Source organism: Schistocerca piceifrons, chromosome 7, assembly GCF_021461385.2.
Source record: "Schistocerca piceifrons isolate TAMUIC-IGC-003096 chromosome 7, iqSchPice1.1, whole genome shotgun sequence".
NCBI lineage: Eukaryota > Metazoa > Arthropoda > Insecta > Orthoptera > Acrididae > Schistocerca > Schistocerca piceifrons.
Window position 1 is genome coordinate 59,603,091 of NC_060144.1, and position 24,207 is coordinate 59,627,297.

The following is a 24,207-nucleotide window of genomic DNA, read 5'->3' on the forward strand; positions in this document are numbered from 1 at the left end:
AAACAGAGCACTGTGTGGGGTGTGCGTGGCAGCGGTTGCTGGGCGGCAGGTGGCAACCGACTCGCCGCGTGGTCGGTTTCCCCGGCAACGCCACGGTACGCCGCCGCTTGCGTAAAAAGAGCGCTGCGCAGGCAGGCTGGCTGCTTGCGTCACGGCGGCGCTAATCTGCAGCCGCTGGCGTCACGCGCGGACTGGCCAGGTTGCTGCGCAGCAGCTGACGCCCCGACTAGCGCCGAGTAACCGGCCGCTGCTTACAGCGCGCAAGAAACAACGCTGCACATGCCTGCCGGAGGGGAGGCGGCCAGGCTGGCGGTGGAGGCTCTGTTGTGGACTACCGCCGCGCGGTAGGGGAGGGGTAACCCGACAGCTGAAGCCTTCACACCAACACATCACTTGTAAACTATAGTCAGCCCCGTATCTACGATATTTCCGATCCGGGTGCAAAAGCTTGATAGTGGCGCCTCCCCCCCCCCCCCCCCCCCTCGAGCTTATGAGATACAACGTCAAAAAAAATTTTAAAATCTGTTTTTCAAAAATCAGTTCATTTTGTAGTGCACATCTTTCTGAAGAGCTTGATAAATAAAACATATTTGTTCGAGGAAATGTAATACACGTTATTTGATCTTAACTGTGCCAGATCACAGTGCCACGCCTCTTGACACAGCATTCCTCTATCGCAAGTCACTGTCTTTCGCTCTGTAGAATCCAAACGTGTCTACTTTGTAATAAAAGCCATCAAGAGTATATTCAGTGTTGTGTAGGCAGAAGAGCCGTGTTACGAATGGAGGCCGAAATGCACGCGTTTTAGCTCACGCAGGCTGGCGTGAGAAGGGATGAACTATACAGACGTGAGGTCTGGAACATCACAAGGAGTTAGAATTCAGAAAGCGGACGTAATTAGTTTGATACTTAACTTTAATCCATTAATGATGAACATCGCTCTTGACGGTACATGATTCACAATATTATCTGTTCAGAATACATTCTTGAAGAATATGGCGCCTTCCTAGGTCCTAGCAAATGACGTAGCTGAAGGCTATGCTAAACTGTCGTCTCTGCAAATGAGAGCGTATGTAGACAGTTAGCAATTCGGCTGTACAACTGCAGACGAGTGCTAGGGAGTCTCTCTAGACTAGGCCTGCCGTGTGGCGGCGCTCGGTCTGCAATCACTGATAGTGGCGACACGCGGGTCCGACGTATACTAACAGACCGCGGCCGATTTAAATAAAGGCTACCACCTAGCAAGGGTGGTGTTTTGCGGTGACACCACATTCAGGACAGTGAAATTTAAAATGTCATGTGGTGCCTCTCCTGCTCCCTGTTAGCCGGATTGAAATCAGACCCACCTTAAAAAAAGCTCACAATTAATATACTGGGTGGGATTATTGGTGGCCGGGAGAATAGGAACTCCTCATTGCTTTCTCTTTTGTGTGACGTAAAATTAAGTATAGGAAACATAAAACGAGTAAAGACAAGAGACAAGCAAGACCAACTTTCTCTTTTGTATGAAATAAAATTAAGTACATTGTTCTTGTTGTGGTCTTCAGTCCAGAGACTGGTTTGATCCAGCTCTCCATCCTACACTATCCCGTGCAAGCCTCTTCATCTCCCAATTACAACTTACATCCTTCTGAATCTTCTTAGTGTACTCATTTCGTGGTCTCTCTCTACGATTTTTACACTCCACGCTGCCCTCCAATGCTAAATTTGTGATCCCTTGGTGCCTCAGAACGTGTCCTACCAATCGATACCTTCTTCCCGTCCAGCTGTGTCACAAATTCCGCTTCTCCCCAATTCTTTTCAGTATGTCCTCATTAGTTACATGATCTATAGTCTACATCTAATATTCAGCATTCTTCTGTAGCACCACAGTTCGAAAGCCTCTACTCTCTTCTTGTCTAAACTATTTATCGTCCACGTTTCACTTCCATACATGGCTACACTCCATACAGAGAAGACTTCCTGACACATCTATACTCGATGTTAACAAATTTCTCTTCTTCAGAAACGCTTGCCTTGCCATTGCCAGTCTACATTTTATATCCTCCCTAATTCGACCATCACAGTTATTTTGCTCCCCAAATAGCAGAACTAATTTTCTATTTTAAGTGTCTCATTTCCTAATCTAATTCCGTGAGCATCACCTGATTTAGCAAGACTACATTCCATTATCCTCGTTTTGCTTTAGTTGATGTTCATCTTATATCCTCCTTTCAAGATATTGTCCATTCTGTTGTACTGCTCTTCCAAGTCCTTTGCTGTCTCTGAAAGAATTACAATGTCATTGGTAAATCTCAAAGTTTTTATTTCGTCTCCCTGAATTTTAATTTCTACTCCAAACTTTTATTTTGTCCCTTCTGAACCACTGCTTCCCTTTCGTGCCTCTCGACTCTTATGACAGCCGTCTGGTTTCTGTGCAAGTTGTAAATAGCCTTTCGCTCCCTGTATTTCACCTCTTCCACCTTCAGAATCTGAACGAGAGTATTCCAGTCAACATTGTCAACATCTTTCTCTACATCTACAAAAGCTAGAAATGTAGATTGCATTTCCTTAACGTATCTTCTAAGATAAGTCGCACGGTCAGTATTGCCTCGCATGTTCCAACATTTCTACGAAATCCAAACTGATCTTCCCCGAGATCAACTTCTACCAGTTTTCCATTCTTCTGTAAAGGTTTCATGTTAGTCTTTTGCAACCGTGACTTATTAAACTGATAGTTCGGTAATTTTCACACCTGTCAATACTTGCTTTCTTTGGGATTAGAATTATTCTATTCTTCTTGAAGTCTGAGGGTATTTCGCCAGCCTCATACATCTTGCTCATCAGATGGAAGAGTTTTGTCATGACTGGCTCTCCCAAGTCTATCAGTAGGTCCAATGGAATGTTGTCTACTCCCGGGGCCTTGTTTCGACTTAGGTCTTTCAGATCTCTGTGAAATTGTTCATGCATTATCATATCTTCTATTTCATCTTCATATACGTCCTCTTCCATTTCCACAGTATTGCTCTCAAGTGCATCACCCTTGACCGAGCAAGGTGGCAGTAATGTGTGCCTTACCCTTCTTTAAGCACACAGATTATACATGTCCTCACCGACCGAGGTGGCGCAGTCGTTAGCACACTGGACTCGCATTCGGGAGGACGACGGTTCATCCCCGCGTCCGACCATCCTGATTTGGGTTTTCCATGATTTTCCTGAATCGCTCCAGGCAAATGCCAGGATGGTTCCTTTGAAAGGGCACGGCCGACTTCCCTCTCCGTCCTTCCCTAACGCGATGAGACCGATCACCTCGCTGTCTGGTATCCTCCCCCACAACAACCCAACCCATCGCCCCTGTATAGACCCTCTATATACTCCTTCCACCTTTCTGCTTTCCCCTCTTTGCTTAGGACGGGATTTCTGCCTGAGCTCATGATATTCATGCAGGCGGTTCTCTTTTCTTCAAAGATCTCTTTAATTTTTCTGTAGGCAGTATCTATCTTACTCCTAGTGAGATAAGCCTCTACATCCTTACATTTGTCCTCTAGCCATCCCTGCTTAGCCATTTTGCACTTCCTGTCGATCTCATTTTGGAGACGTTTGTATTCCTTTTCGCCAGCTTCATTCACTGCATTTTTACATTTTCTCCTTTCATCAATTAAATTCAATATCTCTTCTGTTACCCTCGTCTTTTTACCTACTCTATCCTCTGGTGCCTTCACTATTTCATCTCTCAAAGCCACCCATTCTTCTTCTACTGTATTTCTTTCCCGTGTTCTTGTCAGTGGTTCCCTAATACTCTCTCTGAAACTCTCTATAACCTCTGGTTCTTTCAGTTTGCCCAGGTCCCATCTCCTTAAATTCCTACCTTTTTGCGGTTTCTTCAGTTTCAATTTACAGTTCATAGCCTATAAATTGCGGTCAGAGTCGACATCTACCCCTGGAAATGTCTTACAATTTAAAACCTGGTTCCTAAATCTCTGTCTTACCATTATATACTCTATCTGAAACCTGTCAGTATCTTCAGGCCTCTTCCATGTATACAACCTTCTTTCATGATTCTTAAACCAAGTGTTAGCTATGATTAAGTTATACTCTGTGAAAATTTCTGCCAGGCGGCTTCCCCTTTCATTCCTTACCCCAGTCGATATTCACCTACTACTTTTCCCTCTCTTCCTTTTCCTACAATCGCATTCCAGCCCCCCCCCCCCCCCATGACTTTTAAATTTCCGTCCCCCGTTAAGTATTTTAGTAATTTATTTTATCGCATCATACATTTCTTAAATCTCTTCATTATCATCAGTGTTAGTTGACATATAAATCTGTAATGCTGTAGTAGGCGTGGGCTTCGTGTCTATCTTGGCTACAATAATGCGTTCACAACGGTAATGCGGATAAGCTACTACGAACAGCGTAATTTGATTTTGTATTTGTTATTAAATTTTGTATTTATTATTAAATTTAGGAAACATAAAACCAGTAAAGGCAAGAGACAAGCAAGACAGTACACATTTCTTCAATCATTAGGTTCCAGCATTTTTTTCTATAATCCTGCTACAGTTTTCTACGGCGTGCTTTAGTTTCTGCGAAGTTTTGTCAAACGTTTTGCTGCTATGTGGAGACTATGCAACTGGCCATTAGTAGTGCAGGGTTCTGGCAAAAATTTTGTGTCAGAATTTCATTTTCTTGGATAGACCGCGACGATAAAAAAATTGAAATGAGCATATGGCATTGTTGGCCTGGAGGCTCCATCGGGGGAAGTTCGGCCGTCAAGTGCGAGTCTTATTTCAGTCGACGTCACATTGGACGACTCGCATGCCGGTGATGATGAAATGATGATGAGGACAACACAACACCCAGTCCACGAGCGGAGAAAATCGACAACCCAGCCGGGAATCGAACCCGTGCCCGCTTGCATAGGAGGCGAGCATGTTACCACCCAGCTAAGCAGACGGATCCCGAGGCGGTAGTATGTAATCTTTCTTACCTGTTATTCATATTAGTCGTTTGTCTCGATCCTGGTAGTCTGAATCTATGGATTTTGCTAGTAATTATAACGAAGCTGATCATTCGCACACTCAGTCAACCACATAAACAAACAGCGATTGGCATTCACGCATTCGGATTTATTCGCCTTAGCTCATACAGCCCCGCTTCCTTTTGTCTGTGGGAAAGTATTTTATTTCTAGATGCGACGGGGATTCCCCTGGCAGAGACGTCACGTACACTACGCACGCATTCAAAAATCAACTTAGGGTTCGTTCAGAAATCAGGATGTGTTCAAAAATGTTCAAAAACCAACTGACATGCGTTTCACAATCATGTGAATAATCGATAGACCAACGTACACTGGGTGCTAGGCGTTTTCTGAAACAATCGTTTTTTTTTTTTCTTCAAGAATATGAATTTGGGGCCACTGAAATTGCCGTCCAGGGCACATACCCCGGCTTGTGTAACCACAACAGTGTCGACTGCAGGCATGTAAAAGGGCATGCATAGTGTTGCGCAGGTGCCAAATGTCTGTTTGTGGGATTCTATTCCGTGACTGTTGCACTTGGTCGGTCGGTAAAGGGATGTATAATGCTGCTTATGGATGACGCTGGAGTTGACGTCCGATGATGTACCATATGGGACCGATTGGAGACAGATCTGGTGATCGAGTACGCCAAGCCAACAAATTGACACTCTGTAGAGCGTGTAAGTTCACAACAGCGGATTGTGGGCGAGCGTTATCCTGTTGAAATACACTCCCTGCTATGCTATTCATGAACGACAGCAGAACAAGTCGAATCACCAGATTGCCATATAAGTCTGCAGTCAGAGTGCATGGGATAATCACGAGAGTGATCCTGCTGTCATACGAAATCGCACCCCAGACTAGGTGTAGGTCCAGTGTGTCCAGCACGCAGGGAGGTTGGTTGCAGGCCCTCAACTGGCCACCTTCTAACCAACATAGGCCCTTCATTTCCACAGACGCAGAACTAGCTTTCATCAGAAAACATAGCTGACCTCCATGGTGCCTTCCAACAAGCTACAGGTCTACAGGGCGTCAGGCTCGGAGCTGTCCTTAAGTAACCGATTTGTAACAGTTTGTTGCGTCACTGTGGTGCCAAATGCTACTCAGATTGGTGCTGCAGATGCAGAACCATAAGCCGCACACGATGGTCTTCTCTCTACGTAATGCTATGTGCCCTTCTGGAGCTCAGTCTTCTCGCGACCGTGCATTCTTGTGCTCACCGCTGCCAGCAACATATCTACCAAATTTTGTTTATGTCACACAGCTCTTCCTTGCATTTTTTTCCCATCATTATATAAATATTTAGATTCTTGTAAAAACTCAGGGATGGTGTGCACCTGCATCAAAGGATAGTTGGCGATCGTGACCTTATATACTGTAGCACCAAAGAAACTGGTATAGGCATGCGTATTCAAATAAAGAGATATGTAAACAGGCAGAACACGGCGCTGCGGTCGGCAACGCCCATATAAGAGAACAAGTGTCTGACACAGTTCTTCGACCGGCTACTACTGCTACAATGGCAGGATATCAAGATTTAACTGTTGTGGGTGGCGCCCAGTGGTATGTTCAGTATTGCAGAAAGTGATATTTAGATAATTCGTCGATCCTCTCCCACAATGACAGCAGCAGTGTTGATGTTTTCTTCCGTAAGAGCAGTAACTGGAGCACCGGGTCCGACTTCCTTTCAAATTGACTGTATCCCCTCTGTAAATATCTTAAACCACCTTCGAGCTGTGCTGTGAGGAAGTTCAAAAATGGTTCAAATGGTTGGTTGTTTTGCGGAAGGAGACCAGACAGCGAGGTCATCGGTCTCATCGGATTAGGGAAGGACGAGGAAGGAAGTCGGCCATGCCCTTTGAAAGGAACCATCCCGACATTTGCCTGGAGCGATTTAGGGAAATCACGGAAAACCTAAATCAGGATGGCCGGACGCGGGATTGAGCCGTCGTCGTCCCGAATGCGAGTCCAGTGTCTAACCACTGCGCCACCTCGCTCGGTCGGTTCAAATGGCTCCGAGCACTATGGGACTCAACATCTGAGGTCATAAGTCCCCTATAACTTAGAACTATTTAAACCAAACTAACCTAAGTACATCACACGCATCCATGCCCGAGGCAGGATTCGAACCTGCGACCGTAGCGGTTGCGTGGTTCCAGACTGAAGCGCCTACAGCCGCTCAGCCACAACGGCCGGCCTGTGGGGAAGAACAGACTCTCCGTAGGCCTCTTGTGACATTGCATAGGCCTCAGATGACGATCTGTTGAGACGAAAACAGAATTTGAAAGACGCATATTGTTGCTCGCTTGTTACCTCCATTGCAGCGGTAGGCGATACTGAACCCTGAACCTTGTCTGCCTCTCACAGGCGGGAACCAGGAGTCCCAACAATGAAACTACTACGGTGTGTTAGTTGCACGTTAATCTAACAGAATATCATAAGATTAAATTTGAGCGTGAGTAATTATGAGCGTTAAAAAAATTACGATCATTATTTATTTAACAGCCCTCGTATCTAGGGAAATGATCATGAAAGTAAAATTAGAGAGACTCCAGCTCTCACAGTGGTTTACCATCATCCGCTCTTGTTGCTTTCTTGTAGGGCGCAGGAACAACTAAGATCATACGCGCCCTTGTCAAAACAGTAGAACACGAAGACAAAGTGGGGAGCTGAAAACGGCTACACCAATGAACATAGAATAAGGGCTACACGTCAATCCCAATCGACGGGAGAGAAGACAGCTAAAAACAGGGACGTGGAGAAAGGTCTATATTTTACGCCATAGAGAAACGGAGGTCTAGAACTAGAGATTTAATGTCCTTCGCCATTTTCCTACGACGGATAAAAAGTAAAGCACGGCCGACAGCCCGCGCGTCGTTTGCTAAAACGGCCGATAACTCAGACAGGAAACACGAACGAGAACGTAAGCGGTTAAAAAAAGGGCATTCCGTCAGAAAAATGGCGTACTGTCAAAAGTTGGGCGCAATATGCACAAAGTGCTTCTTCCCGTGAACCATCCGCGAGTGGAAGATGAAAGGAAGGAAGTGACAGTAAGACAAAGCACCCTCCGTCACAGACCGTAAGGTGGCTTGCGGAATGGAGATGAAGATGTACGCGGTATTTTCGCTTTCGGAGGAGAAAGTTGGTTATTGAATTTTTGTTCTACGGAAAAGTCGTCGTTTTAATGATTGCCACACCAACTGGCGAACCACATCCGTGACACACTATGCACAATTTCAGGATAGTACGAAACGAGCTGCCGTTCTTCTTAGACGTCCTCCGTTACTCCTATCTGGTAAGGATGCCATAACCCACAGCAATACACTAGCAGAGGACGGAAAGCATTCGGGACAGACTGCCGCCGGCCGATGTGACCGAGCGGTTCTAGGCGCTTCAGTCTGGAACCGCGCGACCGCTACGGTAGCAGGTTCGAATCCTGCCTCGGGCATGGATGTGTGTGATGTCCTTAGGTTGGTTAGGTTTAAGTACTTCTAAGTTCTAGGGGGACTGATGACGTCAGATGTTAAGTCCCATAGTGCTCAGACCCAACTCGCTTCATTTGTTCATGAGACCCATAAAATATTAGATACAGGCTCCCAGATACATGCCTTTTTCCTTGACTTCCGGAAGGCGTTCGATACAGTTCCGCACTGTCGCCTGATAAACAAAGCCTACAGAACATCAGACCAGCTGTGTGGCTGGATTGAAGAGCTTTTAGCAAACAGAACACAGCATGTTGTTCTCAATGGAGAGACGTCTACAGACGTTAAAGTAACCTCTGGTGTGCCACATGGGACCATTGCTTTTCAAAATATATATAAATGACCTGGCGGATAGTGTCGGAAGTTCCATGCGACTTTTTGCGGATGAGCTGTAGTGTACAGAGAAGTTGCAGAATTAGAAAATTGCAGCGAAATGCAGGAAGATCTGCAGCGGATAGGCACTTGGTGCAGGGAGTGGCAACTGACCCTTAACATAGACAAATGTAACGTATTGCGAATACATAGAAAGAAGGATCCTTTATTGTATGATTATACGATAGCGGATCAAACACTGGTAGCAATTACTTCTGTAAAATATCTGGCAGTATGCGTACGGAACGATTTGAAGTGGAATGATCATATAAAATTAATTGTTGGTAAGGCGGGTGCCAGGTTGAGATTCGTTGGGAGAGTCCTTAGAAAATGTAGTCCATCAACAAAGGAGGTGGCTTACGAAATACTCGTTCGACCTATACTTGAGTATTGCTCATCAGTGTGGGATCCGTACCAGGTCGGATTGACAGAAGAGATAGAGAAGATCCAAAGAAGAGCGGCGCGTTTCGCCACAGGGTTATTTGGTAAGCGCGATAGCGTTAAGGAGATGTTTAGCAAACTCAAGTGGCAGACTCTGCAAGAGAGGCGCTCTACATCGCGGTGTAGCTTGCTGTCCAGGTTTCGAGAGGGTGCGTTTCTGGATGAGGTGTCGAATATATTGCTTCCCCCTAATTATACCTACCGAGGAGATCACGAATGTAAAATTAGAGAGATTCGAGCGCGCACGGAGGCTTTCCGGCAGTCGTTCTCCCCGCGAACCATACGCGACTGGAACAGGAAAGGGAGGTAATGACAGTGGCACGTAAAGTGCCCTCCGCCACACACCGTTGGGTGGCTTTCGGAGTATAAATGTAGATGAAGATGTAGATTTGACAGAGTGCCGATTATGTCACTCGTCGCGTTTTCTTTCCACGCACCTAGTTCGTGTCGGACTCTGCGCAGTCGGCAGTGTTCATTCATTTCGCACCCTAGGATTTCCACCGTATGACAGGTCGCCGGCTTTTGCAGAGCCCAAAGCGTGAAATAGATTTATAGCAAGTTGCCGGAACACCTTAAGCATGCCGCCGTGCCTTGCCGCTGTAGACAGCAGAAGCGCCGAATGTGCCTGTAGTGAGGCCTACGTAGTCTTGAGGGTAGTTACGCTGCAGGCCTGCAGCCTAGCTGCTCGCCGGGAGTAATTACTCTGCAGCTGTTCACACATCTAGCAGCCAAATACGGCACTGGCGGAGTGACCTTGAAGCAGCCAATAATGTCTCAAGTTTCAGGACACGGGGCGATCGTCGCGGCACGAAACTCAAATCAACTTCATATCATCGCCTGACCAAGATCTTATAGCGATCAGCGTCGTGCAGGTTAAGGGGGCCAGTAAAACTCAGTGATGCTGCGTGGTAAAGACACCCTTAAGTTTGGATTTATTCTGATCTAAAAAGATAGCCAGTCTTGCAGCTTCAGCAGTTGCCGTTAACGCTAGTACAATCATGGTGACTTCTGTAGTGTGTAAAAGAGAAAACCCTTTTTAGGGAAGAGATCCTATTCTCGAGCGCGGATATAGCCTCAACCTGCGCCGTTCGCAGAATAGCACTAACATACACTGGATACGCCAGGAACAGCGTTCAGTAACGGAAGTAACGAATAACGATTACTTTGTAAGTGGATAGATGTATCGACGGTACCGAATACGTACGGTACGAACTTAGGCTCCACTTTAACAGCACTTGATAGGCAGTCTCATACACACACACACACACACACACACACACATATATATATATATATATATATATATATATATATATATATATATATATATATATATCTTCTTCCGTGCAGATGATGCACGAACAGTGCCCGAACTCTTACGGGAATCGGCAGTAAAGCCGCGAGTAATGAGTATAATGGACAGGGACACTATGAATATAGTGTGGGACAATAAGTTGCGAACGTGGGTCTGACGGGAGGCGTGCCAGAGATAAGTCCCTGCAGTCGCACTATCCTCTGTGTCCTCGGTGGCTCAGATGGACTGCCGGCCCGGTAACTCAGAGTGTTCGGTCAGAGGGCTGTGTGCTCTCTGTAATAAAAGAATCAACAATCGACTTGAACGGATGTCTTGTGACGTCCGCCCAGACCAAACGCAACGAACTATATCGAATAAAATGAAAGAAAACAAAAAAAATGTGGATAGAGCGTCTGCCATGTAAGCAGGAGATCCCGGTTTCGAGTCCCGGTCGGGGTACACATTTTCAACTGTCCCAATTGACTTATATCAACGCCTGTATGCAGCTAGGGGTATTCATTTCATTGTAATTTCATTGCCATTGCCTTCCTCCCACCTGCTGTGAAGTGTCAAGTGTGTGTGTGTGTCGTCTGGAGGACTGAGCTAAGAGCTTCTGCAGTGTGCAAAACGCCCTGCGCCCTGCGTGCGAAAAACTGTCCGGTCCCAGAAAACTAAAATCTGAGTTAACAATTTTTAATTTGAGCTGTTTTAATGAATAACGTGTTTTATATGGCCCTGAATATAAATTCAAATTTGGAGATTTACACAAAATTTTTTTAATGCGAATGGAAGGTGTTTAACAGAAACAATCTTCCAATAAATTTTGTGACGGCTCCCAAACCCAAGGTCCTCGGCGGTAGTTTTGGGGAAGCCACCACAAATTGTATAAAGCGTGGGTAGTGACCAGGATGTAGCTATGTCTGTTGGCCGAAAAATAATTAATGACAAGAACTGCGCTAGCTAGAATGAAGAGATAACTTATCTTTATTTCTGACGAAACGTGCACCAGCAATACAAGTCCAAGTAATATCCAAGAGTAATCCGTGGACTGAGCCTAGTCGAATACAATAAGCAAATACCACACTGCAATGGCTCCGCTATAAACTCCACGAAAGGCTAGCAATTGACAACCGACAACAGACTGTCCGTCTCGGGGCCAGCGCTCCTCCTTATATGCAAAAGGCAGAGGGCGCTGCGGACCCGAGCTCAGCCAGGGCGCGGCCTCTTCCGTCGGCGGTAACGCCCTAAGACGCCGACGGCCGCGACAGGAACTGTGGCCAGCGATGTCACGGTCAGGGCGCGCGTGCGAGAGTTGGTTGGTTGGTTGGGTCCGTGGATACAACAATAAACACAATAATTTATCCGTTAAAACTCTGTAAAAAAATGAACACATTATTCAAGATTGCTGAATGATTTATGAACTCAGTGCATATACAGGATATTATTGAACTATATGAAATAAAATCGTCACAACTTCTGAGAGGCTTGTGTTAGGACGTCCAGATTTCACGGTCGGCCGCGGGGAATGATGGGAATTAGAATGTTGGTTTAGCGATTAAACCCACTTTCATTTGGATGGGTTCGTCAATAAGCAAAATTGGTGCACTTGGGGGACTGAGATCCGCATTTTGCTATCGAAAAGCCTCTTCGCCCTCAGCTAGTGACTATGTAGTATGCAATGTCCAGCCACGGAATAGTCGGTGCAATATTCCTTGATGGCACGGTGACCGAACATTATCCAAAGTGACCCTGATTTCGACAGGATGTGGTTCATGCAAGACGGAGCTCGATCCCATCCAAGCAGGAGAGTGTTTGATACCATGCAGGAGCACGCTGGGGAGGGCATTCTGGCATTGGAGTACCCATAAGCCACTGCCATGGGCCTCGATTGGGCGCCATATTATCCGAATCTGAACACATGCAACTCCTTTTTGTGGGGCTATATTAAAGACAAAGTGTACAGCAATTACCCCGAAACCACTGCTGAGCTGAAAACAGCCGTTCAGGAGGTTATCGACAGTCATCGACACTTCAAAGGGCCACGCAGAATTTCACTATTCGTCTGCGCCACGTCATCGCCAACGATGGCAGGTATATCGAGCATGTCATAATCTAAATTCGAATATCTCTAGTGCCGTTCACATGTTGAATAACGTGTGTACACGCTATAGTTTTCAAGTAATTTACATCTTTGTCATATAGTACAATAATTGTATCCCTGTAAGTTTAACTACTAAATTTTGATTGGTATGCAGTGTTATTTTCCCCAACAATGTAACTAAGCCCTTCTAACGCAAAATATCTAATAGTAATTTCGTCTGAATATTCCTTAATCTCAAGCGAGCACAATGGCTGCACACCGGGTAGTAAATCTACACCACTGGCCATTACAATTGCTACACCACGAAGATGACGTGCTACAGACGCGAAATTTAATCAACAGGAAGAACATGCTGTGATATGCAAATGATTAGCTTTTCAGAGCGTTCACACAAGGTTGGCGCCGGTGGCGACACCTACAACATGCGGTCATGAGGAAGGTTTCCAACCGATTTCTCATACATAAACAGCAGTTGACCGGCGTTGCTTAGTAAAACGTTGTTGTGATATCTCGTGTAAGGAGGAGAAATGCGTACCATCACATTTCCGACTTTGATAAAGATCTGATTGTAGCGTATCGCGATTGCAGTTTATCGTATCTACATCTACATCTACATTGATACTCCGCAAGCCGCCCAACGGTGTGTGGCGGAGGGCACTTTACGTGCCACTGTCATTACCTCCCTTTCCTGTTCCAGTCGCGTATGGTTCGCGGGAAGAACGACTGTCTGAAAGCCTCCGTGCGCGCTCTAATCTCTCTAATTTTACATTCGTGATCTCCTCGGGAGGTATAATTAGGGGGAAGCAATATATTCGATACCTCATCCAGAAACGCACCCTCTCGAAACCTGGCGAACAAGCTACACTGCGATGCAGAGCGCCTCTCTTGCAGAGTCTGCCACTTGAGTTTATTAAACATCTCCGTAACGCTATCACGGTTACCAAATAACCCTGTGACGAAACGCGCCGCTCTTCTTTGGATCTTCTCTATCTCCTCCGTCAGACCGATCTGGTACGGATCCCACACTGATGAGCAATACTCAAGTATAGGTCGAACGAGTGTTTTGTAAGCCACCTCCTTTGTTGATGGACTACATTTTCTAAGCACTCTCCCAATGAATCTCAACCTGGTACCCGCCTTACCAACAATTAATTTTATATGATCATTCCACTTCAAATCGTTCCGCAAGCATACTCCCAGATATTTTACAGAAGTAACTGCTACCAGTGTTTGTTCCGCTATCATATAATCATACAATAAAGGATCCTTCTTTCTATGTATTCGCAATACATTACATTTGTCTATGTTAAGGGTCATTTGCCACTCCCTGCACCAAGTGCCTATCCGCTGCAGATCTTCCTGCATTTCGCTACAATTTTCTAATGCTGCAACTTCTCTGTATACTACAGCATCATCCGCGAAAAGCCGCATGGAACTTCCGACACTATCTACTAAGTCATTTATATATATCGTGACATTGCTGCTCGCGTTGGTCGAGATCCAATGACTGTTAGGAGAATATAGAATCGGTGCGTTCAGGAGGGTAATACGGAACGCCGTGCTGGATCCCAACGGCCTCGTATCACTAGCAGTCGAGATAACAGGCATGTTTCCAACATGGCTGTAACGGATCGTGCAGCCACGTCTCGATCCCTGAGTCAACAGATGGGGACGTTTGCAAGACAACAACCATCTGCTCGAACAGTTCGTCGACGTTTGCAGCAGCATGGACTATCAGCTCGGAGATCATGCTGCGGTTACCCTTGACACTGCATCACAGACAGGAGCGCCTGCGATGGTGTACTCAACGACGAACCTGGGTGCACGAATGGCAAAACGCCATTTTTTCGGATGAATCCAGGTTCTGTTTACAGCGTCATGATGGTCGCATCCGTGTTTGGCGACATCGCGGTGACCGCACAATGGAAGCGTGAATTCGTCTTCGCCATATCGGCGTATCACCCGGCGTGATGGTATGGGGTGCCATCGGTTACACGTCTCGGTCACCTCTTGTTCGCAATGTCGGCACTTTGAACAGTGGACGTTACATTTCAGATGTGTTACGACCCGTGGCTCTGCCCTTCATTCGATCCCTGCGCAACCCTACATTTCAGCAGGATAATGCACGACCGCACGTTGCAAGTCCTGTACGGGCCTTTCTGGATCCAGAAAATGTTCGACTGCTGCCCTGGCCAGCACATTCTCCAAATCTCTCAGCAATTGAAAACGTCTGGTCAATGGTAGCCGAACAACTGGCTCGTCACAATACGCCAGTCAATACTGTTGATGAACTGTGGTATCGTGTTGAAGCTGCATGGGCAGCTGTACCTGTACACGCCATCCAAGCTCTGTTTGACTCAATGCCCAGGCGTATCAAGGGCGTTATTACGGCCAGAGGTGGTTGTTCTGGGTACTGATTTCTCAGAATCTACGCACCCAAATTGCGTGAAAATGTAATCACATGTCAGTTCTAGTATAATACATTCGTCCAATGAATACCCGTTTATCATCTGCATTTTTTCTTGGTGTAGCAATTTTAATGGCCAGTAGTGTAGATGCTGGTGCACCCAATACAGCAAATGTGAATCACAGACAGGTCATGAAAGAACTATCCGAGAGTGCGGACCAAGAATGCTCTATAACGCAGGTGATGCCACTCAGGCCGACCGTAATAAGTGTCGGACAGCTGCGCTGGACGCCGCCGACGTACAGATGGCTACGTTGCAGAGAATGTGGGCGCAGTTCTGCGGCTGCAAAAAATGGTTCAAATGGCTCTGAGCACTATGGGACTCAACTTCTGAAGTCATTAGTCCCCTAGAACTTGGAACTAGTTAAACCTAACTAACCTAAGGACATCACACACATCCATGCCCGAGGCAGGATTCGAACCTGCGACCGTAGCGGTCTCGTGGTTCCAGACTGCAGCGCCTAGAACCGCACGGCCACCCCGGCCGGCTCTGCGGCTGCAACTCCAAACGCTGGTCAGACGCTACGATGCGCCCTCTGGACCGCCACTTCCGTTCCCAGCTGCGCGCTCCGAACTGCGATCTCTTCACACCGTCTGCTTATTTTCTAACGTCTTCCTACACCCAGCAATATTTTCCCGCTAACCGATATACGAGTACGTCCGGCAATAGCGAAAAGTGCGTACAGGGCGGCCCAATAGCGCGGATTCCCTCAAGCACACAGAATTCTCCCAAGATGCATCATGATACCAGTGCAATGATATCGCAAATCGCCTTCCATTTCAAAAAGCAGTCGTTTCAGCTATATCGCCATGACGTAACTGACTGATTTAGTGATAGTATAGCTTCACATCCGGCACTAGCCTCTCACGAGTTCCTCTGAAATTAATGAGCCGCACATGAGGCTAGACCCATTATTTCAGCACTCAATGTTTATTCGGGAAAGCAAGCGACGGTTGTCTGCAAAAGATTTTTTTCTTTAACATAGCAAAGAGGTCCTCTCCAGCTGTTTGCCTGGTGACTCGGCCACAGTTCTGCCGCTAGGCTGGTCCATTGTGTAAAATACACAACAGCGGCTGGGTCCCCTGGCTCTGTGCCGGCGATCCAACGTAAGCGAACACAGACTGCTGAGGCTGCAATCTCCACTCATGGCAGAGAGCCGTTCTTTTCCAGCAGCAGTCTGGTGTGTCCTGTCCCAAATGCAAGGTACTGTCCCGTCCCACACTCAAAAGAGTCATCCAGCAAACAGGCCGTTCCAGCTCTAAGTTAAAATGAAAAGAGCTGAGACTAGAAAAAGCGCAGTATTTCTGGTTTCTGGGATTCGATGTACTTCAATAAACATTGTCCATGTAATCCGCACAGTTGTCTTCCTCTCCTTCCTTAATCGATTTCATACGGAATGAAAAAGGCATCGAAATAGCTTGCCGCGTTTCAAGCGTAGTCTTGCGTGAGTGAAACCCGGTACCGACACTTTCCCGACTGCTCTCGAAAAGCACCAAGTTGGCCTGCGTGCCTAACATCACTCGACAGGCAGATCACCACTACGGAGTAGTTTTAAATTTAATCCAGGACTGCTGACCTTCTGGATCTGCAGTTCTTGTTTTACTTTCCGTGCTTGCAGTTAAATTACAGGATGCGGGTTCCGTCTTTTATGCAAAAAGACTGCTTTTTCTTTTTAACCAACATGTTTCGGCACCTTTGTGCCATCATCAGTGCAATAGCAGAAGGCAAAAAAGTTTTAAATTAAACCACTACACTCTTTAAAGGAACATTATTTAACACATTAACGGAATTTTACATAAAAAAAACAACACAAACAGCTACAGGAGCTTACACACACACACACACACACACACAGAGAGAGAGAGAGAGAGAAAACAAAATTTAAATTCCGCGCCAAACTCTCTCGAGAACAAATGAACGCTAACGGGATTAGGAAACACAACAACATAGTTCTCAGCGCGTTTTAATTACACAAAGTGATCTAAGATGTGTGTACAGTGCCCTCCGAAGGCAAAAGAAGAAGGATCAGTCACAACAAAACGTGACTAATAACGAGTATGTACGCAAAACATTTTGCAAAGCCTATTCACATTTACATCGATTGGTTAGAAATGACGAACTATCAGTGCTGGACACCATGCAAATGGCCATGAAAAACCATACATTGTAAAATCACGGTTAGAAGAAAAACGACCAGAAAGTTTCTTTATGCCTCACTTTGTTAGCTCAACAACCTAAAATATGTTCACTTTTTATAGTTTTCAATAAACAAAACACTCTGATGGTGGCACAGAGGTGCCGAAACGTGTTTGGTTAAAAGAAAAAAAACGTTTTTTTACACCGAAGGCGGAACCTAAACCCTATAAATTAATCCAGGACATTGGCGCAAAGAGATTTGTGATCAGTGACCTTAAACCACTTGCTAGCCAAGTACGGGCAATGAAAATTCCCTCCACCACCAGGATTCGAACCCGCTTACCTCCCATTCGATCACCTCTGCACAGGCGACCTCGGCTACGGACGCGGGTTTCACGGCAGCAGAATGAACTAAATACACTGGCGCAAGTGGAAGGTGTAATACCGTTGACGCCTTGACTCACGTCAGTGCTCCAGTACTCCTACCGTCCTGTGGGATGTGGCGACTAAAATTTCTAGATCTACATCTACACACATACTCTGCAAGCCAAAGTAGACTGCGTGGCGGAGGGTACCCTGTACCATTACCAGCCATTTCCTTTCCGGGTGCACTTGAAAACAGAGCTACGGAAAAACGACTATCTGTCAAGTAACATACTACTAATGCTGTATTCGAGCGTAACAGGTTTGTTTTGCCGACTCATCTGCAATAACTTTCACTTTTTACATTTAGAGCTAGCTGTGATTCATCATAAGAACTATAAATTTTGTCCAAATCATCTTGTACCCTCCTACAGCCACTCAGCTTCGACACCTTAACATACACTACAGCATCATTAGCAAACAATCGCAGATTACTGCCCATCTGTCCATCGGATCATTTATGTATATAGAAAGTAACAGCGGTCTTATCGCACTTCCCTGGGGTATTACTGACGATACCCTTGTCTCCGATGAATACTCGCCGTCGAGGACAGCGTACTGGATTCTATTACTTAAGTGGTCTTCGAACCTTTCGTATATCTGGGAACCTACTCCATACGCTCGTACTTTCGTTAACAGCAGTAATGGGGCTCCGTGTCAAATGCTTTTGGGAAAAATCCTTATGTGATTTATTTTTAGTGTGTTCTTTACAAAAGAATGACATTTCTTCAGGTGAAGAAACGTCTAGGACGGCTGTTGGGTATGTCTGATGGTACTGGAACTTCTCTGGTGGAGATGGCAAAACGGAATGCCCAGGGGATATGCACATGCTGCTTATCGCCATCTTTCGAGCTTTGTGGAAAGTAGAGTCATTGGTGCGTTGGGAACAAGTCACTGGACGTTGGACTGACGACGTGAGCTGTCATCAGTTCTTGACCGCTGGAACACACCAGAGACGATAGACTCGCATGGTGTGGAGCCAGGAAGAACTCTGTCATTGAGTGGCACTGTGAGGTTTCCACCAATGAGTCTCGCTTCTGCTCGTGGTCGTCATCTATCGTGTCCGTAGACGACATAGCTGAATGTCACAGGAAGCAGCAGTTCTCGAGAACCATGCCTCTGCATCTCGTGGAACCATGGCGTGGGGAGCTACTGGATTGCACCATGGCTGATTTCATAATTATTAAAAGGAGACCAAATGCTCGTCAGCGTGTGGCAGTAATTGTAACTCCTGTTGTCGTACCTTGATGAGCAGCGTGTCAAATGGTATACTGCACCAGCACATCCCACGACCACAGACCGCACTTCACACCATTCACACCACAATCGTTTTGAGGAATGTACAGCTCCTTGATTGGCCTTCCCAGTCCCCTGATTTTTCACCCATAGATAATTCTGGGGTTGATGGGAAGACATATAAATTCATAGCAACCTCAAGTCAGCAATCTCTATCAGCTGACAGCAGTAGTTTCAGGCACGGTAAAAAAGTTTCTCGAGATGACATTCGGAGACATTTTGCTTCCATTCCATAGCGAACACAAGAATGTGTTCACAGCCATGGAGTCACACCTCTTATTGAAGTTAATGCTGGACATTATTTCCGAATGAAATGAAAGCTTAATCATTTCACCCTCATTAGCTCATTAAGTGATAGTTATCGCCACTAAATTTGATAAATATCGGACTGGTGCTGCATGGACGACACTTCCCGTTTAGGCCAGTGTTATATTAACATAGCCTGTATATCCAAGTTTGTTATCATGGCTGATTTCATTGTCTGCAGCATCTGCAGAATTCTGCGCAAGTCCAAACTAACTTTCTTTGTGACTATAATGCCGACTCGCCTTCACGGTCCCATTTCTTCTCCATCTTTATCCCCAGCTTTAATATTTCACGCACGTCCCCTTCCCATACTCAGCTCGCCGCCTAATTTCTTCTCGCAATTCTACTATCATAAGATCTTCCTCTTCTTCTGACTGCTGTAATTGCCAGCCGCTGTGGCCAAGCGGTTCTAGGCCCTACAGTCCGGAACCGCGCTGCTGCTACGGTCGCAGGTTCGAATCCTGCCTCGGGTACGGATGTGTGTGATGTCCTTAGGTTAGTTAGGTTTAAGTAGTTCTAAGTCTAGGGGTCTGTTGACCTCAGATGTTAAGTCCCATATTGCTTACAGCCATTTTGACTGCTCTAATTCCTCCGGATGTTTTTCTTTTGCCATTATTGCTGCTTCATGTTTCATTAATTCCATATCAGATGATTCAGTTTGTAAATCCCCTTCGTCACCATTGATTTGCTTTCCTAGTAGCAGTAACTCACTATATTTTTGTTCATTAGTTTTAGGTATTTTTCTCCATCTTGAACCCAAAATTCACTTCTATGTATTCAAATAAAAACATTACATTTGATTAATTTCGCCCCTTCAGATTCACATTTCAAGTTCAGGTGATAGACTGTTCAGTAATTATTCATACAGGCTTGTAACTGACAACTGGAGCACCGTGCAACTAAACTTTCCGATATGACCCATTTCAATCTCCTTTGACAACATCTGGCTGTCAGCAATAGACGAAATGTTATGCTCCTTGATATACAGTCACCATATAATTGCTCTGATTACATTACAGAGAAATGGATAACCAATTCAGACAATAGGAAGCAACAATTAACAAATGAGTTCGTGGGAATAAAAACAATCATTTGTGTAGCACATTTTTTGAAACAATAACAGTTTAAGTGAAACAAAAACATAATTTTTTGAATAGGCCCAAACGATTATCAAAAATCACTAGTTGAGTTCGTAAGATAATTTAAAACTGGGCAGATGGAACTTTCTATCAGTGGATGTCATCAGCAAGCACTCTTGAAATGTTATTTGTTTGATTTGACCCGGTCCCGTAGAATGCAGATAATTATGATTTGGGATTTGGTATTCACCTGAGTGTGGAGATAATATGGGACTTAATGAGCTGGACTGTGATCATTAAACGGAAATCCTCAGCACGTCAGCAAACTTTAACTGTAGGAAAATTATATGATCACCTGCTGAAATTATTATTGTCAATACGATCACGAAAAAATATCCCAACACGAAGAAATAATTAACATAGAGTAATGAAACTTCAGGAATACATTTGCCTAGGCTACATATTGAGGTGACCAACATAGCAAGTTCACAGGTCAATGTACGCGTGAGAAAAGCCTTTGCAAATGTGAAATGCTGGTACATTAATAACCTATGTAACCGCCAGAATGGGAAATGGAGGCCGTGTATTTCTCACGTAGATAAGAAACTCAAATCCACTGAGAAATTGAAGTTGTATGTTAAATTGTTTGGGCAAGACTCTGTATCATGGGTTCGCATAAAATGGTAACTACATCCTTCTATCACCCACCAGACTCATCTCCTGGTATAACCGAAAACTTTGGAGAGAGCCTCACTTCACTTGTACGTAAGTTCCCCAATAATACTGTAATCATCGCTAGACACTTTAATCATCCGAGAGTCAATTGGGAAAATTACAGTTTTGTTAGTGTTGGGCGTGATAAGATATCCTATGTAATGTTACTAAATGTCGTCTGTGGAAACTATCCTTAACAGATTGTTCGGAACCCCGCTCATGATAGAAATATATTGCATCTAGTGGCAGCAAATAGACCTGACCTCTTTGACGACGTCCATAACGAAACTGGTATCAGTAATCATGACGTGGTTGTGGTAACAATGATCACCAAAGTACAAAGGGCAACTAAAACAAGCAGAAAGGCATATACGTTCAGGAAACTAGATAACAAAATCAGTTGTGTCATATCTCAATGAGTAACTTGAATCTCTCAGCACAGGGCAGGAGCATGGAGAAGGAACTAAGAATAGTTGACCGTGCACTGGATAGAAGTGTACCCAGTAGATCAGTTCATAATGGGAGGGACCCTCCATGGAACAGAGTCACTGTAAAGAAACTTCTGAAGAAACAGAGATTACCGCATAATAGATGTATAAAAAAGCATACGTCTATAGATAGAGAGATGCTGAATGAAACATGCTTGGATGTCATAAGGGCAATACGTAAAGCCTCCAGTGCCAAACGATCTTTCACAAAACCCAAATAAATTCTGTCGTATGTAAAGACTGTTAGTGGCACCAAAGTTAGGGTGTGATGAGACAAGAACTGAAAATGACGGTAGCAAAGCAAAATCTGAAATGTATAACTCCGTTTTCAAATGTTTCTTTACAAAGGAAAACCCAAGAGAACTGCCACAATTTAATCCTCGTACCACTGAGAACATGAGGGAAATCAGCATTAGTGTCAGTGGTGTTGAGAAACTGCTGAAATCGTTAAAGCAGAATAAAGCTCCAGGGTCTGATGGAATCCCTGTCAGATTCTGTACTAAATTTTCAGCTGAGTTAGTCCCTTGTCTATCTATAAACTGTCGCGGATTCTTGAAACAAAACATCATGCCCAGTAATTGGAAGAAAGCACAGGTAACACCCATCTACAAGAAAGACAATAAAAGTGATCCACAAAACTACCATCCAATATCTTTGACATGGATTTGCTGTAGAATCTCACAACATATTCTGAGTTCAAATATAATGAGGTTGATGCAATTTCGTCATATGATGACATGATGGAGACAGTGGCTCTTGTCTGAAGACAAATGTTGATGGTGTTAGGACAGCAACCAGCCACAAATTTACTTTCAGTTCCTTTATTAAAAGGGCACCGTTACCGGTTTCGAATCGTTGTGATTCATCTTCAGACGGTTTACACGCTTCCTTTATGACATGTTGTGTTTTTTTTTTTTTACAGATTAATTTTCCTAAAATATAAGTAATACACACTTATAAACACGCCACACACAGATGGTTGCGTTACAGATTTTCGTTGCATGTGACTTACGTGAAACGTCGGTTTGGAGTGTTTGTTTCCATAACATTCATCCAACAGATGTAAATGCATTCCCACTGCATTCTTATTGTTGCACATGTAAATTGTTCTCACTAAGCACTTTAGATTTGTCTCTGAGAAGATTTCTACCACGCACCACATGTTTTGATACACACAAAGAGCTTACAAACATATGAGTATCACAGATGCTATGATATATCGTAACATTTGACGATGATATCCTATGTTTGGAAAGGATCATATATTCATTTACGCAACTGTAATGCCTTTTACACTAGTACAGAGACATTGCATTTTTGAGCTGATATTTTTAAATTAATTATAAAGGCAGTCAGGTAGATGCAGTACATCTTGATTTCCGAAAAGCTTTTGAGTTAGTGCCGCACCTACGCTTATTGCAAAAGTTCGATCAGATGGGTTATCAAAGGAAATTTATGAATGGATTGAGGACTTTTTGGTAGGGAGGACACAGCATGTTGTGATGATAAAATGTCGTGTGACTAGGGCCTTCCGTCGGGTAGTCCGTTCGCCAGGTGCAAGTCCTTCGATTTGATGCCACTTCGGCGACTTTCGCGTCGATGGGGATGAAATGATAATGATTAGGACAACACAACACCCAGTCCCTGAACGGAGAAAATCTCCGCCCCAGCCGGGAATCGAACCCGGACACTTCGGATTGACATTCTGTCGTGCTCAGCTACCCGGGGCGGGCACAGTGATGATGAATAAACTGAACTGGCAGACTCTTGAAGATAGACGTAAACTATCCCGACATAGTCTATTAACAGAGTTTCAAGAACTGGCTTTAATTGATGACTTTAAAAATATACTAAACCCCCCATGTATTACTGACATAGGGGTCGTGAGGAAAAGATTAGAATAATTATAACACGCAGAGAGGTATTCAATCCTCTTCCCATGCTCCATACGTGAATGGAACTGGAAGAAACCCTAATAACTGGTACAATGCACGGTACCCTCTGCCATGCACTTCCCGGTGTTTTGCAGAGTATGGATGTAGATGCAGATGTAGACTGTTGAATGCAGGCTTGCAAACGTGCATCCATTGCGTCCCACAAGTGCCGGATGTAAATTTGTGGGATGGAGTTCCATGCTTCTTGCACTTGGCCGCTCAATACAGCGACGGATAATGTTGGTCATCCAATGATGTCCCATACGTGCTCGATTGGAAACAGGTCTGGTGATCGAGCAGGCCAAAGCAATATGTCGACACTATGTAGAGCACGTTGGGTTACAACAGTGGTATGCGGTCGAGCGTTATCCTGTTGAAAAACACCCCTGGAATGCTGTTTATGAATTACAGCTCAGTAGGTCGAGTCAGTAGACTGACGTACAAGTACCTGAAAGTGCTCCTGCTGTCATATGAACCCACCGCCCCCCCTCCCCCCCCCCCCTCCCGAGACCATAACTCCAAGTGTACAAAAAAACTGTATCTACGCGACAGACAGGTTGGTTGGAGGTGCTCACCTGACCTCCTAACTAACGCACGGGCGTCACTGGCACCGAGGCAGAACCAGCTTTCATCAGAAAACTCAACAAACCTCCAGCCTGCCCTCCAACCAGATCTCG